This window comes from Salarias fasciatus, chromosome 10, assembly GCF_902148845.1.
Source record: "Salarias fasciatus chromosome 10, fSalaFa1.1, whole genome shotgun sequence".
NCBI lineage: Eukaryota > Metazoa > Chordata > Actinopteri > Blenniiformes > Blenniidae > Salarias > Salarias fasciatus.
In genome coordinates this window covers 22318844-22333236 of record NC_043754.1, presented here as the reverse complement: position 1 = coordinate 22333236, position 14393 = coordinate 22318844, and the positions used below count along the sequence as shown (strand labels likewise).

Below are 14393 nucleotides of genomic sequence, written 5' to 3'. Positions count from 1 at the left end.
TATTTCCCTGTCTCTCCTCCTCCCCCCTCCCTTTCTGTTCTCCTCAGGTGGTTGTGAGTCTCAGTTTGTGTTGGCAGAAGCTGCTGGTTCAGTTCTATCAGCTGATGAGCTTCACCTGTGGCGGGGAGTGGACTGATCACCTACACCTGATCTTCTCCCTATTTAACCTGGCTGGTGACGCCACTCGACGCCGGGCTGTTTTTCTCCACCAGTAAGTCGCTGCTATGAGAACATGTTCAGCTCCTGTTAGCCTTTGTATGCTTGCTGCTATCTCAGCTCTCCTTCTTTTTCAGCCTGAAGCTGTCCCGCCCTGCTTGCATCAGCCAAGCAGTCAGCCTGCATCCACCTGGGAACACTGCTGGGGAGTTCAGCTCACAGCCAGCCTCAACCAGACCTCCAGTCTGCTTCCGTGACCCACCTCGACCACCCGCCAAGGTGGGTCATGTTCTCGAGCTACGTTCAGATAATGGGACCAACTTCGTTGGAGCTGAACATGAACTGAGAAGAGTGAGCACATGGAATCATGCTCAGATCCGCAACACTCTGCTTCAGAGTGGAATCAAGTGGATTTACAATCCTCCTGCTGGATTGCATCATGATGGAGTGTGGGAACACCTGATACTTTCAGTGCATAAAGTTCTGAGCTCTGTGTTGAGGACCCAGAGTCTAGATGAAGAAAGTCTTCATACAATTTTGTGTGAAACTGAAGCCATCAACAGCCGCCCCATAACCAAGGCCTCCACTGACTGAGAAGCCTTGACTCCTCATTACGTCCAGGAGTATTTTCCAAAAATGGCATCTATACAAGGCGATGGTGGAAGCAAGTACAATATATGGCCGATCTGCTTTGGAAACACTGGATGAAGGAGTACTTTCCTCCCCTTCAGGAGCAGCAGGAATGGCATCACACCAGATGGAATCTTGTCTCAGGAGATATAGTGGTCATCGTGGATGAGTCTGCGCCTTGCAACTCCTGGATGATTGGTAGAGCTGTGGAGACTGATTCTGACCAGGAAGGACTTGTGCAACAAGTTCACATTATAACTGAGACCAGTTGTTTGACTAGACCAAAGCGTGCCTTCTCCAGGAAGCAGAGGAGCTGTGAATATCTGGATGGACCTCTTTGGTCTGGATATGGAAGACTACTGACTTTGATTGTTAAAGATATTTACTTTTCTGACCACTTGGGCTGAGTAATGGACTGGGATTAGTGGTGGTTGGTTTGAGTTATTTCATTATGGTATTGTACAGGTTTGTCTCCTACATCTTGGTGATTGGATAATTGCTGTGTATAATAATTAGGGGCTGGTTTGTAGGAGCCATATGGGTGATTGTGATGTAGCACAGGTGACGTGCAGCATCGTGGTGGTGGGTGTATCACCAAGTTTGAAAGGTGTCGACTCACCGGGGCTCCGGGGCTGTTTGAATGGACGAGGAAGTGGGGTGAGCTCGCAGCAAGCACATTTACTGTAAACCACGTAATATTGTATAGTGGTATGAAATCACTTTAGTGTGGAATCAATTTCAATGTATTTTTTTTTTTTTTTTCTAATCAAAAGCTCTGTCCATGATCTGGACTGGCCACTGGAGAGAATAAAACACATCACTGTTGACAAAGACACACAACAAATACTGTTTATTTCTTATCGGTGTTGTACAACAGTAGGCGTTATGCCATATATGACCGGTAAGAAGCAATGTTAGAAATGTTTTTGTTAAGAAATAAATGAAGAGCTTTAGTTTCTTCCTGGGAAGACGGAGTTTCCTTCAGGAGGGGTCCTTCTGGCATCTCCGAAAGGATCCTTCAGAGGCGGCCATGGAGCTAAAGAGGAGACCCTCCCCGTCTTCCCTGCACAGAGCCAGCAGGTTGTGAGGGCGAACGCCCTGACAACAGTTACCCAGCGTGGAGGAGACGGGACAGACCAACAGGAGGTCATGGGGGAATATGTCCTCTGTTTTGGCAAATGTAAAAGACAAACTTTTCGTTGGCTCTTTGAGAATGACTAAGGGTATGCCATCTACCTCTCCAGTTCAAGTGGAGCAGGAGGAGAGTAAGGGAAGTTCTTTTTTTTTTTTTTAATTTTTTTTTATTAAGCTTTGATGATATGCATTAGAAAAACAGATGACTGGACTCAGCTTTTTTTTTTTCTCCCTCCACCCATACACCTTTTCAGTCTCCTGGTAGACACCCCAGATCCTGAGACTGTGTCACAGACAAAAGGATAAACAAACAATACATAAAAACCTACTTTGGTTTAATTGGCAGATATTCACACTGTAGATCAGAAGGACTCAAGACGTTTGACTCATCAGCTACAACATCCAGTGAGTCTATGAGGGAGAGCAAGGGCTCCCAAGCTTTACAACATTTCTCCAAAGATCGTGTGAGGGAAACTCTCAGCCTCTACAGTTTTAGATTATATATAGAACCTCCTTGACCCATCTGTCAAAACATGGGGTGTGGCCTGTTTCTAATTAAGCAAGACCATGCGCCTGGCAAGCCTGGTGCAAAAGGCCATGGAGTGTGGTGCTTCAGCTGTTAAGGTGGTGCCATGTGCAACACCAAAAATGGCTGAAAGAGGGTGTGCACAAGCTTCAGTATGGTTAGTCGTATAAGTCTGTTAAATATTTTAGTCCAAAAATCTATTAAGTCTGAACATGACCAAAACATATGAATGACATCTGCAGGAGATTGTGTACACCGAGGACAAGCATCTGCCACGTCTGAATAAATCTTAGACAATATAGAATTAGTACAATAATGTTTTGAATACGTTTATATTGTTTCAGACCATACCGGGCACAAAGTTGTGGACTAGTTCTAGGATGTGGTCACATCGCTCATCATCAATGTGCCCCAAGTCTCTCAAGATTCCCTTGTTTGTTGAGGAAAAACTGAAATAGTGGAGTCCATAATTTTAGAAATGTGAGAAATTGGCCTTCTTTGATTAGTTTTTACTGTGAGAAGAATATCCTCTTGTGTCTGTGATGGAAGACTTGGAAAATCAGCGTAAATTTTCTGAACAAAGTTCCTAATTTGAAAGAAATGAAGAAGATGAGAGTTTGGGAATTTAAAGTTAGTTTCTAAATCAGTGAAGGACAAGAAGGTATCATTGTAATAGAGCTTTTTGATAGATATGATGCCTCCAGCACTCCAAAGGTGAAAAGCAGGTTTTGCAATCGTCAGGACCGATGAGGACTCAAATGCAGACCTCAGAGACAGCAGTCCCGTTAAAGAGAGATTTTATTGGTCAGGCAAACAAATCCAAGGGAGGCAGAGAAAGGCAAGTCGAAGAACAGGCAGGGTAAAAAAACAATCTGGTAATCTGAAACACAGGGAAGGGTGGGATGACAACAACAAGTCACGCACATATGGCACTGGGCAGACAGGCTGGGCGGTATAAATGCCCACGGAAGGAAGGGGAGGAGAACAACAACAGCTTAATTGGATGATCTGTACAAGGAGGTGAGGTGAGACAGGGAGGGAGAACAAGACACAAGAGGAGAGGGAGACACAGGGGAATCAGGGAGGACGTGCAGGCTCCTGCAAGTTCCATTTGGACCCAACCAGGCTGGTTAATATTAATTTTAATTTTATCAGTCCAGTATAAGAGTCTCTGAATGTTGGCTGCTCAATAATAATGTAGAAAGTTGGGAAGGGCAAGCCCCCCAAAACGTTTGGGAAGCTGTAGTATATTTTTTTGCATATTGCCCCAAAGAAACTGTGAAATTAATCTTTTTAGGGGAAAAAAATATTTGAAATTAACACAAGTAGATAAAGGAACATAGGGAGGACAGTTGTTTTGACTAAGTTTTCAATGCCTTGCCCGTTAATTAAAGAGCTTCTCATTTAGTGACACTGGATCGAAACAGGAGCAATGTAGACAATTTCTTCTGATCTTTTCAAGTTTTCTTAAGCAAAGGGGAAAAAAACTACTTGTAAATGTGTTTGCCAGGGATCCAGTGGTAAAAATAGCCACATATTTTAAGAATTGGTCCACCCATTTAAAAGGAGCTATATCATTTTAGAATTTGCCTACTAAATTGTTAATTGTCAATAACTCACTCTTTCCGATGCTTGGTTTGAGCCCTGACTCCTGACTAAATTGTTTAATAATATTTAGGATTACAGGGAGTGATGTAGAAGGGTTGAACACAAAGAGAAGTAGGTCATCAACATAAAGTGACCGTTTATGATTGTGAAATGCCCTCATATCTCTCCTCGGATCTCAGCCAGATAGCCAGAAGCTCAATGGCTAAAACAAACAATAAAGGGGGCAGTGGACACCAGTACTGTCTGAATGGGGCAATATGGGGTTTTGGGGTCAGAGCCCCTGATATCTGGCAGAAGATCTGGGACACCAGAGCTGATGGATACGCTGCCTTCATCTTGAGTACCAAGTGTGCAAAAAACAGCAAGATATGAGATATTTTAGTTAGCATTTTGTGAGTGTGACCCAGTAATGGTTTTCTCTTACTTTTAAACTGTAGTGATGGAGGACGAGGAGGAGCTTTAACAGGAGTTACTGAAGCTCTGTCCTTCCAAATATATAGGTAACTTTGGAGGCCTATTCATCCTCCTGAGCAGCCGAACAAAGTTCAGTTGCCTGGCCTCCTTGTCCTGCGAGAATTTTCTTCGGCTGGGTGATCGTTAAGTCTTCTGTAATTGGTCAGATTTTTACTTCACTTCGACACTCCCATTTATGTCAAAATGGAGCTGACTCATAAAACCAGCTGAATTCTTCTTTAGAATTATTTAACTGTCCATGTATATATTTACATTACTTGTACTGCTTTTTGTTTAACAAAATGTTACCACTGTTCAACAGAGAAGTTCCTCTTTTGGTTATTTTTTACATTGAACATTAATTCTGGACTCAGATCATGTTTTAAACTAATTTTGTTTAATGACTGAAATTAACCAAGGGATGGATTTCAGTCCTGAAGGTTGATAGTTCCTCCTCCCTCTGGTTCCTCCACCTGCCAGGATCATCAGAGCAGGTGGAGTCGAGTCGGTGGATGTATCTGGCGGGTGGTGCAGTAGCTGCATCTGTACAGATCATTTTCAATGCCTTGCCCGTTAATTAAAGAGCTTCTCCTTTAGTGACACTGGATCGAGAGATGGATCAATAAAACACAAGGCGTCTTAATTCCTGATGATTTGATGGTCAAAGCAGAAGCAATAAATCATGTATAAATTGAAATATATTAGAAATTATTTTGACATTATTGTGATTATTATTTTGAAAATAAAATACATGTTATTTATAGACTGGAATGTGCATAAAAACAGAAACCAGTTTTTAATTTGAGAGAATTAATTTTAAAAATATTACAAAAACAATAAATGGCTGTAAATTAATATTTGTGGAGAGGCGCATGTCTGTCGGTTATTTTAACAAGTGTGCTCCTTGGCATACCTTGAAAAAAAATTTAGACAATAATTACAGAAAACTATCACTGGCTACATAGAGGAATGAATTCAGGATTTAAATGGGAGTTATTTCTTGTGTTGAACCCGTCTTTGAAGGGCAACTTCCTGCATGTTTTAATTCTCTTCCAGGTACAATACAGCTGACTGCAATGAGGGGCTCATTATGATTTTTTCCAATCTTCCATCAGTCTCCTTCATCTTTTGGACATGCTCTGCTCCTCTGCAGCCACAGCGGTGTCTGCGAGCTTGTCTTGTGTTGTTTGTCTTGGTTTCCGGTGGGCGGTGCCAGGCTGTGAGCAGAACCTGATTGCAGATTGGTTTCACCTGCGGTGCCGGGGTGGAGCTCGTTGCCCTGATGGGAATCAGCTCTACTTAGGGTGATTGGGACTCTCCTTCACCCGTCCCTACTCTGCCCTCTGACTAAGCTCAGTTACATGGGAAGAAGAAGAAATAATATTCACTTTAAATTACAAAGAATTCTATAAATTCTATGAGTAACAGGCTGGCTGTGTACAGCTGTAGAGCACCTGGCAGTGGTGTGTGGGTTTGATTCCCGTCAGGGCAGTCATGCTACAAGCTTTCAGCTGTGTGTTTCAAGCTTTCATCTATTATGAAATGATTGCACACATTATCGATCACTTTAAAGACCATGCAACCACTTTATGAAGAGGTAGTAATTGTTAACGTGATTGCCTCTTTCAACACTTCACAGTTGTGGCCTTGTTATTAATGAGGACTGAGTACAGACTAATGTGTATCTGTTGAATAATTAAAAAAGATTGCAAGCTTCATATTAATACATTAAATCAATTTACTGTAATAAAAGACAATGATAACCAAATTTAAAGGGAAAAAATAAAACAACCAAGAGATTTAAAGAATTTGTAGTGAGACGGTACATAACTGTGAAAGTATAGGCTACACACAACACTCAGCACTTTACAGCATACAAGCTCAAATACATAATACTGTAGTTTGGTAAATAAAAATATTTACAATAAGAAAGAGAGAAAAAACAAGCACAAACTGATTTTATGCACATTTAGCTTCCCAAAACATCCCATTTAAATAAACTCTTGTACGATATTTACAGAAATTGAAAATATTTACACAAAAAATAAATGATAATGGTAATGGCCATGACAATACTCAGTCCAGTGTGACCAATGAATCATCACTGGTCCCTCTGTCCCTCTCAGCCTCAGAGAAGGCAGACCTTTGGAAGTCCATCTACGACAGTTCCTTGGTGGACCCCTGGTCCCTGTACAGAGAGAGCAGCTTTGAGGGACAGTAGATGTCCTTCCCAGGAACTCCAGGACAGCCAGTGTGAATGTGAGGGCTGTTTGGACCCTGCTTCAGTGGCAGAATCTGTAGAGGCGTCCAGTGCGAGTCCTCAGTGTTTGGATTGGTGACCTCTACTCCTCTTGTGCTTCCCTCCCTTGTGGGGTGCCACAGGGATCTGGGAAAGACGACCCATGCTTTCATCAGTTCCAGACTGGACTACTGTTAATGCTCTTTATGTTGGCCTCAGCAGTCCCGGCTGCATGGGCGGGTATTGTGGGGCCGTGCTCGCCCTGGACTGACAGCAAACGTTTCTGTTTAAACAACAATAAAACATGATAAACTAACTTTGTTTTAACAACAAAAGAGGATATAAAGACATAAAAATGTTTACAATTTATACAATTTGGGTTGAATAATGAATGTGTATGTGTGTGTGTGTGTGTGTGTGTGACTGGGTGAACACAGTCTTTGACTGATTTGTGCCATCCTGCATTATTCTTTAGATGGTTTTGTAAACTCAATAAAGCCTGTTAAATGGACATTAAAGTATGGTGGTCTGACTGCCTGTGGTCAGACTGTTCCAGAGCTGCTGTGTAGAGACCTCCTCCTCTGAGCTGCTGTTCAGGACAGAGTGGGTGTTTTTCAACTTGGCCTGGTGTTTCACAGATCTAGAGATATGCTGCCATGTTGTGGGATGAAGAAGGCTGTTGGGGTCAGTGCAGGTACTTTGCACCATGGACGCATACTCAGCATCAACCTTCCTCAACATGTCCTTTGTCCCACGGTGCTTCACCAGCAGACCATCAATGGCATTCTTCATCTCCTGTGTCCACCGACTGTGGTCCAGCACATGAATCAGGCCTCCGGCTTTAACTGGTCCAGTACAGGTGGCCCGAGGAGCTGCTCCAGGCCAGTCCTGGCAGGTCTGTGATGGCAATAATATCATATATCAGTGTTGAATATGCAGTAAAAAGTCACGTAATTTACATGTTTGTTCTGTCTTTATCCTCTAAACCAGCATTTTCAATTTGTTTAATAATAAAATTAATACCTGTCTCAGTTTTGTGAGGCGACACTGGATTGGCACAAGGGGGATCCTGGGAAGCAGAGGGAAGCACAGCTGCAACTACAACCTCTCCAGTGGCTCCAACCTCCATCTTATCCCAGTTAAAGACAACCGGGCGGCAGCTAGGCTCCACATACTGCAGTCCGAATCTCCCCCGTGTCCTGCTGAGGTGTCTTCAGTGCCGGGTACTTCTCTTTTCCAGTCACCTGCAGGGAAGAGGCGTTCAGGTCTGCAATGAGCAGAGGGTGGAAAACAGCTGGCAGCTCCACACCTGGTAGTTTGAGGTACCTTGGTCCTGCAGTGCTCTGGGACGTGCTGCTTGGTGGGATTTGGTGGAGGGATCCCACAGAAAGTGTCGGCCTCTCTCAGCTTCCTTAGGTCATCCTGGTCCACAACAACAAAGGCAGCAGAGAGGAACTGGCAGAACTAGCTGTAGAGAGGACGGAGCTCTGACTCACACTCCCTGGTGAGACGTCACATACAGTGAAACAAGTCCAACTTCACGCTGATGTTCTTGTTGAACTTGAGTCTGGATGCAGAGACATTGGTGAGTTCACCAGAAGTGGCCTCTGCTACAACAGCATCTGTGGTTCTCCAGCTGTCCCACAGAAGACGCTCCTGGATCCTGAGCTGAAGCCAGGCCCTCGTACATGGGACCCAGAGAGCGCTCACACTCCCACTGCAGCATGACCCAGTGAGAACGGTCCGGTGCTCACTCATCACAGCATAAGATGACATTGTGCCAGAAGAAAGCACCACCTTTCTTGCCACTTTACAAGTGTGGTCTGACCTCAGCAGCTGACCACATGTGGCCTGCAGCAGCAGCGTGAAGAGCTGCTCCTGCCGCTGGTCCTCCGGGACCAGGCAGTCCACCAGGGAATGGAGGAAACAGACACTCCAGCCCATCCATCAGACTCCATATCCCCCGATTGCCGTTGGCTCTTCCCTCTGCCTCAGATGGGCTGTGATGGTTCTCTGGCCATAGACTCCAGCCTCAGCATCCCAGATGTTCTGCACACTGAGGAGATAAGCCAGCTGTGCCCGCTCACACTTAAGATGCAGCCCCTCCAACAACTGCTTGGCCATGTCCTCAGGCGACCTCCCGCTCCTCCGCAGCTCGCCCATCACTGACTTACATACGGCCTTCTTGTAGGTGATGAAAGCAGGCACAACTGTGTTGAAGCGTTTCGGTAGTTTCTCGAGCCACTTGGGGTTGTCAGCATGCCAGTACTTTCTGCAGACTTTGCAGGTAAGTCTGGATTCAAAAATATAGTACTGCCCGCTGATGCCAATGATGACTTGATGATGACTTGAGGCTGACCCACTCCAGAAGAAACTACCTGAGGACTTGTGCAGCTGTGCAGACAGGGCAGGGTGTCATTATTTCGCTGCCTCTCCATAATTTTATTTTTGGGCTTCCAAATATAAACCGGATGGAGCTGGAAATGTTCAGGAGAGGGGAGCTCTGTGGCTGTATCAGGCTGAGGAGGATGGAGCCACAAGGAAAAGGGAACTCATCCCGGGACAGAACCAGGCCACAGTCCTGGAGTCTGCAGCTCCATCCTCATCCAGATCTTCTGCTGGTGAGAGCACTTCCAGTGGGCGATGTCAGGATCCCCTGAAGCTGGGGGGTGGTGGACAGTGAGTGGAGCTTCAGGGGCTGGAAGGAGAATGAAAACATACTGAAAATATAAGGTTTTCATGCATGTCTGTCAATTTCACTTTGAATAAAATTAACATTTTATCACATGTAGCCAGCATTGTGGAAGCATTTTAAAGTAACCAATGTATAAACTGTCTAAAATGATACAAAGCAAATACAGCCACAGCCATCCTGTGTGTCTCTGCCTTACCTTGTGTAGGAGCTGGTTGCTGTTCATCAACGCCAAGCTGTGAAGCAATAGCCAACAGCTGAGGAGGAACTGGAAGAGAAGGCTTGAATGTGGCTAAGTTTGTATATATATATATATATGTAAAAAAAGAGTATAAAGATTATGTGATGTAAAATGACATTAGATACATAAAAGGAAGCGTCTGACTAACCTGTGCTGGAGTCAGCTGTCCTGGGCCATGTGCTAACAGCAGGGACAGGAGCAACTGTCTTTCTCTCTGGTCCCAAACAAACAAGATCGATTGCAAAAAATAAATTTTATGTAATGAGATTCATTGAAAACTTGTGTCAATAAGAGTGGTAATTTTAACAACCAAGACAAAACACACAAAGAAAAATATAATAATAAATGAATTCAAGATATGTTCTGGCTCCTCATGAGCCAGCCCAGATACTGCTGTGTGAGGTGAATTACATTTTCGTGTTCTTTATGGTTCGTTTTTATTTTGAAATCAAACCGGAAGTCTCGCCGCTTACTTCCTGTCCAACCGAGAGAGAGAAGAACGGGTCTTCTGTGTCTTCTACACTGTATCTTGGGGCCAGCACAGCCTGTAAGTTGATAAATATGATGTATAGACGTTGCACTGAGTGTTATTTTGTGTTTTGAAATGTTTGATATCAGTAGTGCTTCTGAAAATGTGTTTATTTGTAGTGTTAGCATATACGCTAATTAGTCGTAAGCTAGCGGTAGCATGCTTGTTTATTATTCACCAAGCTCTGATGCTATGTCTGTTTGTTTTATTGCACTTTTACCATTTGATCAGTGATTATTAAAGACCACTGTGTGGTTTCTGAACATTGGTTAACTACCTGCCTCACAACGGAGTGTGAGGGCAGGACAAGATATGATATACAAATGCATTTCACATACCTCATCTTTCAGATCCAGGTATGAAGCATGCAGAAACACTTACCTTTCTTGTTGAATTGCATGCTCTTAGTATAACAGAAGAACGAGAGAACGCATGCAGCAGAACAAGCCAGAACGAGGCCAAACGAACACACTGAACATCTGGATCAGGAAGTGAACCCATTTGAGACCTGACGAGGTCGACCTGTGAGGGAGGGCACAGCTGTGTGGCTGCTGGCTGACTCTGAGGGAGCTGAACACAGAGAGAGACACAGGAAAAACAAAACACTGGACTGGTGAGTCACATGACTCTAACTCTCCTAAGTTACCTCTATATTTGGAAGGAGAGATCTTCAGCATCTCCTGTTTAAGCTCCTCTTCGTCCTCCATCACTACGAGTTAATAGAAAGAGAAAACCATTGTTTAGATCATACTCACAAAATGCTGACTAAAATATCTCATATTTAGACAGCAGTGTACACACTCAGACTGTCACCAGGTGGGCTTGGCCTCTGCAGAGGCTGGGACTGCTGAGCACGCTGCTGCTTTAGGAGGTACTGCTGCAGGCGGGACACCTTGCTGTTTTTTACACACTTGGGACTCAGGATGAAGGCAGCATACCCATCAGCCCCGGTGTCCCAGATCTCCTGCCAGGTGTCTGTGGCTCTGACCCCAAAGCCCACAACATTATCCCCTTCAGACAGTACTGGCTCAGCTGGCTTTCTGGACTTCAGATACTCCTGATGGTCCTTGATGTCTTTAAAGGTCCCAGCGTGATCCAAGGACAGCAGACTGTCCTCGCTGTGACCCTCAGGATTAAATGTCCCCTCACTCTCCTCCTGCTCCACTTTACTGATTCAGTAGATGGTGTACCCTACATCAGGGGTCGGCCCGCTGGATTCATGCACGCACCCCCTGGGCCCGCGACCCCCCCCCCCCCCCCCCATGACATGTGCTGATACCAAATGAGGAATAAGAACACAGACTATTTATGTCACCAAAGTTCTGATTTTATTATTTTTTTATGTTAGTAATTAGTGTTGTACCGATGCCAGTATCGGCAGTGGCCCCGATACTGCACTAAAACACTGGTATTGGTATCGGTAACGGCAAGTACGAGCAAACAATATGCCGATGTCATTTACCAACTTTCATGTTGAACTTGAACACAGCGCCGTGTGTTTTCTGCTATTCTCTTCCTGACATTCACTGCTGTGTGATCTGTGTGTTCAGCGAATGACAGCAATGATTTTACATCCCAGTGAGGATGCGGGTCTTGTTCTGGAGCTGGACCTGAGGCTGAAGAGCAGAAAAGGAGTTTTATTAGTAACCTGAGTCTTCGTGAGATGAAGCTGCACTGCAGCCGCAGGAGCAGATTCAAGGCCGATTCATCCTCCACGTGAAGCGTGTCCACACGGCACGTCGGAGCAGCGCAGCACAGTGCAAAGTGGTGCTCACACGGCACACGGAGTGTCGGGGATTGCACTAATAAAATAAAAAAATAAAAATAAAAAAAAAAACAGCGCAGGCAGGTAAAACAACACTTTTTTTTCTACACACTGAAACAGACTGGAACAAAGTATTGGTAACTTTAAACATCAAACAAATGAAGTATTGTTCAAACGACCATAACCAAACCCTCTTCTCACAAACGGGCTAAAGCATGTAATTTATTTATATCTATAATCTCTGCAGATAAGCTCACATTTTTTGGCTAAACAATTTCTCACATTATCTGCTCAAATTAAATGAAATAGGCTTAATTGCACTGTGTCGGTCCGTTTCGCAGCGCAACATCCATGCAAAAACAAACACTAAATTAAATAGACTTAGCCTTTTAGATAAATAAAAATAATATAATAACCTAAAATATTACAATTAAATGAAATAAAAGTCAGCATTAAAAATTAGAATTGAGTAACAGAACCGTCTTATTAGCCCAATTATCTGGCTACTTATCCGTTTAAGGTGGAAAGCCATGTTGTTGTGGAGTGATATGAAAGGACACAACTTGCATTTGACTTTTTTTGGATCATCTTTGACTTGGTCTGAAGTTTTATTTTTTTTTTCGACATTGTGAGCCTTTTAAAGTTTAGCCAAATCACCACCGAGATGCTGCTCTGTGACGGAGCTCTGCGCAAAATCGGATTGTGCCACTCACCATGGTGGTTCATTCACAAACACTAAATAGATAGAATATCGAATAAAACTAAAAGTTAAGTAAATTTTTCCACAGTATATTTGATAGGCTAACATGTATATCAAATAGGCTTTATATCATGTTTATTTGCAAAAAACAAGCAATTCTATGTAAAACCAGTCATTCAGCACCCCCATACAGCTGTAATGGAATGGTCCTCGTTTAATAACCACATTTTTTCGATGCTTCGACTGTATGATTGGCCGTCAAATCAGGCCCCTTCAAACGAATCATCGAATCGTCGACTATCTGAGGACACCCCTAAAAAGAAGACACACAGTACACTGTACCCTGGTCATGGCAAAGGCCAGAGTAGCGCCCACAAGAGTCACAATACCAGGCCTGGAGCTCACTGCAGGAGGAGTTTCTGCAGGAGGAGAAACTTCCTCAGAGCAGAGCTGGAGCCGAAGATAGATGAGGAGTTTTTCTGGACAGATTCTCAGTTGGTGCTTGGGAACATAAAAAATGAAGCACTTTCATGTGTTTGTAGCCAACAGAGTGCAGAAAATCAGAGACCTCATAAACCCAAACCAATAAAATTACATTGAATCAGACCAAACTCCAGCCGATCATATCAAGAGGACTCAGGCAGAGCTTATAGAAGCTAACTGGATCACTGGACTGACATTTCTATGGGAGCAAAAGCCACATTCTCCAGAGCTTTTAGTCGGAGAACCTGAAGTGAAAACTCTAAAAACACAAGCATAAGGGAGAGACGGTTTTCTTAAGAGGTTCTCTAGATTGTCAGACTGGACTACAGAGCTTCATGTTGTTGCAAGGATAAAAAGACTCACAAAAGGAGACAAAGCAGGTCCAGTTAGTGTTGAAGAGAGATTCTTATCACTCCTCAAAGCTGCACAAAGAGAAGCTTTAGAACAAGAGTTGAAACAGTTGAGTCAAAACAGGCAAACTGTACAAAAAACAGTAAGTTGAATCAACTTGATCCTATTCTTGATGAGGACATCCTGAGGGTAGGAGGCAGGTTAAGAAAATCTACTTTGTCATTTTTGATTCTTGATTTTTGCCACAAGACAACATTCCTAGAAACGAGTGGAAACTAGCAGAAGTTGTTGAAGCAAACAGAGATGATGATGGTTTGGCGTGAAAGGTTAAAATATAGATGGGACAAAGAGATTTTGGAAAGAAGGGTGAACGCTTGAAGCAAGTGTCTTGTCTTGAGAGACCAGTTCAGAAACTAGTTGTACAACATGAGTAAAGTGTTTACATGAAGGTCAACAGTTAAGAGACTGATTATAATGGTTTTGTATTGGAAAATTACAAGATTTTATTTTGTATGTAAATGTAAAAACATTGTAATTTTGGTGGCAGTGTTGCTGTTTCAGGAAGCATTTTTGGTTTATTTGTTGCCTTTATTTGAGAATATTATCTGTATTTAGGTTTAAGGAGACATAAACTCTGCTCTGTTATGCCACTGAGCTCTTGTGTGCACACTGTCAGCATGCTCGTTATGCAAAGGGCCAATCCCAATCCTACCCCTTACCCCTACCCCTATGATATGCACGTTCACGAGGCTTAATGGCTATCCCAATTCTACTTTTTGAATAGGGGTAGGGGAAAGGGGAAGGGCTATTTCACCTCTTTCAGCGAAGTCTGCATCGATGCTCCCTATTCTCTATAGGGGTAGGCGGAGTTTCACATTGGCCAGAA

At 43.6% G+C, this 14393-nt stretch overlaps 1 long non-coding RNA gene across 9 annotated transcripts; it reads right to left on the bottom strand.

Annotated features, from left to right (window-relative positions):
- Positions 1 to 6201: 6201 nt before the first annotated feature.
- LOC115395833 (uncharacterized) lies at positions 6202 to 14313 on the bottom strand. 9 transcript variants are annotated; one of them, XR_003932315.1, is made up of 9 exons: positions 13016 to 14313; positions 11857 to 12010; positions 10590 to 10917; positions 10091 to 10224; positions 9828 to 9893; positions 9638 to 9706; positions 8073 to 9444; positions 7770 to 7990; positions 6202 to 7643 (listed from the first exon to the last, which is right to left on the bottom strand). It is a non-coding gene; the product is annotated as an uncharacterized LOC115395833 (long non-coding RNA). The 9 variants fall into 9 exon arrangements; XR_003932313.1 differs by having other exon boundaries at positions 10153 to 10224; XR_003932311.1 differs by having other exon boundaries at positions 10153 to 10778; positions 10855 to 10917.
- Between the last annotated feature and the right edge of the window lie 80 nt (positions 14314 to 14393).